We start from the raw sequence: 3,322 nt of genomic DNA on the forward strand, positions 1-3,322 counted from the left end.
TTAGCATGTTGTGTTAGCATGCTGTGTTAGCATGCTGTGTTAGCACGCTGTGTTAGCATGCTGTTAGCATGCTGTGTTAGCATGCTGTGTCAGCACGTTGTGTTAGCATGCTGCGCTATCACGCTGCAGTACCTGGAGAAGTGCTGCTGCAGTGTCACCATCTGCTGCTCAGTCGGCTCTCGGCTCTCCAACGTTTCACCAGCTGGGGTTTTATTCTGGATCCGACTCGACGGCGGCGCTGCAGGGCAAACAGCAAACAGTTTGTGTTCATCCTTCAAAACTAAATCCCAKGAAGGATTTCAAAGATTCTGCACATCTGTTCACTGATCTGGAGGGAAAGCAAAGTGAAGGCAACACATTGTTTATGCCCAAGAAGTTTTTCCTGTCATATTTAATTTAAGGTATCAAGTTCCATAAAGAAATTATCTCCGTTTAACAGAAACAGGATGAGAGGCAGATCGTCCATTTCATTGCCTGCTGTGAGCTAAAGTTTCACCCAACACAACATTTCTGTGGTTTTCTTAAAATCATTTAGATATTTGAAAAACAGTCTGTTTTTTTCTGGCTTTATGCTAAAATAAACTAAACTAAGCTACATACAGTTCAGCTAAGCTAGGAGAGGCTAACCCAAACCAAGCTAAAATAAGCGGCGCTAAAGTAAAAGAAGATAAAATAAGTTACACCAAGCCAAGATAAGGTGAAGAACAATAAGGTAAAACAAACTAAACTGTGTTTAAACAAACCATTTTAAGCTAGGATGAGATAATACAGACTAAACAATGACAACTAGCCAAGTTAAACAAGAAACTAGCATAAGCTAAGATACAATAGCATTTTAATTTTCTTCCATCTGGATCATAAAAAGTAAAAGCTTGAAAATCGACTAAGATAAAAAAAATGTCTGTTTTTAACTTTAGAAATTTAAATGTTGAGTTTTCACAACTCAACTTGCTGGAGATAAAATGATATTTTCTGCCAAGCCGCGTTTTCTTTAGCACCGATTCATGTTTAGTAGCAGATTAATGTTGTTGTTTTATCTGGTTGTTGAGCCAAAGGAAGGGAAACCAGAAGAAGATCAGGGAAACCGGAAGAAGATCAGGGAAACCGGAAGAAGATCATCCGCGGCTCCTGTTTTCTCCTTACGCTGAATATTAGAGACTGTTGGAGTAATTATGCTTCATGTGATTTCATGTGTTACATGCAGATGTTTTATTAAACCGGATTTATATGTTTGAATCAGTCGGATCTCAGACGGAAGCCGAGGTTTCTCCTGTAGATCCGTACCGCCCCCTGCTGGCTGCCGGCTGCCAACACGCCGGATCCGTTCAGCCGTTTATTTTACAGGATTTAATTTTAATTCCCGCTATAATCCAGTTTAGCGCGTCATAACAACAAACCCCGTTGTTTAGTTTTAAAGCTTCTTCATGAATCCTTATAATATCTGAAMAGAGGATTTTGACTCTGAAAGGTGAAAAAGCAGCTCTGGTTAAATTATGTTCTTATTTTTTACTATACATATAAAGTAACATGTTACAGATTTTATGATTCACAAAGTGATTAATTGTTAGTTTAATCAGAAAAGTGAAAAATGTTCCTGCCAGCAGAGGGCGCTCTTCTCATTTTAAATCTTGCTGCTTTATTTTTATATAAAACTGATTTTTAACTTTCAACACAAATAATGAAGAAAACTGCAAAATAAGAAAACTACTATAAAAAGTTACTAATGTTTAAAATACATTTAATAAATATTTTCTGCTGTTTTGACTCTGAGCCTCACAAACAACAAAGTTATTAAAATAATTCACTTTTCGTAAAAAATAGATAAAAATTGTCGACTCTAATATTTTTATAAGCAAATATAAAATATTAAAAATTAATTTGAAATTGGTTAATAATAATGATCATATTTCTCACTTTATCTAATTAAATGTAACGTTACAGTTGATTTAAATAAAGATGCAAATTTAAAAAAATAAAAACTTTAAATATTTCACACTTTTTGATACATTTGATTTTTATTCTTCACAAAAATTTTTTTATATCTTTTATTTTCTGAGTGGCTGATTTATAAAGGCTCTTATTGTGAAAGGACATAACAGTAGAATTAGGTGATTATTATGGGATGTTTGGACTCAATGATGCTTTGAGACGGACGGAGNCACAGCAAAATGGAGAAAAACAGGATGAGACAAGGCTTTCAAAGAAATCTAAACGGAAAATCAGAAAGGCAGCAAGGAGAGATGCATCGGAGCTGAAAGCTGTCAATGACAAAAACATTTCTKGTGAAAATATTGAAAAAGAAGTTCCAGTATCGGAAATAGTTGGAGACCAAACAGAGAGCATCGAAAACGATATTCTCACAAATGAAACAGCCATCTGTGAAGTAATGCAGGTGATAGAAGAAGAAACGGTCTCCATGGCACAACAGAATGGAGACCATCAGGACGAGAAAATGTGTTCAGAGGAATCTAATGATAAGATCGAGAGAAAGGCAGCAATGGGAGATGCATCTGATCTGGAGAGCCTCTGTATGGAAAACATTTCTGGAGCAAACATAGAGCGAGAAGTTTCTCCATTAGAAACAACTGGGGATCAAACAGCCTTGGTTAAAACTGAAATTCAGACAATAGAAACCGAAATCTCTAAAGAACAGCAGGTCCCCGAAGAAAAAACGGAACTGGAAACTGTTGTAAACCTGATTGATTCAGATCAACACTTGGTCCCAATCAGTGATCCAACAAATCCTGATCCGGAAAAACTACCTGACATCCCCCAGATTGCTCCTGAACCAGCTGAGACAACAGTTGGGACACTTTCAGAAGACCTAACATGTAAAGTTGAGGCGGTTTCCACAGAGGAGGAGTGTGGTCCAATGGAAGATCAGACAACATCGCTTCCACAAACAAATGTAACATTAAACAAAGATGAAGTCCAAACACCACCTCAAGAATTAGAACCACAATCAGCTGATCAGTCAGCTGAGGAGAAGAATATTTCTGAAGGAGAAGAGAACCCCAAGAAAAAGAAATCGCTGTGGAAGCGAATCAAAAAGGCTCTGACTCCACCTCCTCTACGCCTGTTCAAAAACAGATGCAAAGTCYATCCAGCTTAGACATCAACTGATGTCTAAAGTAGATTTAAAAGGGGGCGGGGCCACGTTTGTTTTGGTGATTGGTGGTAATTTGAAAGAAAGCTACTGTGATTTTTAATTGGACATTTTAATATTSAAAAGACAGGACTGCACGGTGGGACATGTCTCGCCGTGCAGGTGTGGGTTCACTCCGGGGACTCCGGCTTCCCCCACGTTCAACCACATCAGTAG

The sequence above is a fragment of the Poecilia reticulata genome, linkage group LG2 (assembly GCF_000633615.1).
Source record: "Poecilia reticulata strain Guanapo linkage group LG2, Guppy_female_1.0+MT, whole genome shotgun sequence".
In the NCBI taxonomy this organism is placed as follows: domain Eukaryota; kingdom Metazoa; phylum Chordata; class Actinopteri; order Cyprinodontiformes; family Poeciliidae; genus Poecilia; species Poecilia reticulata.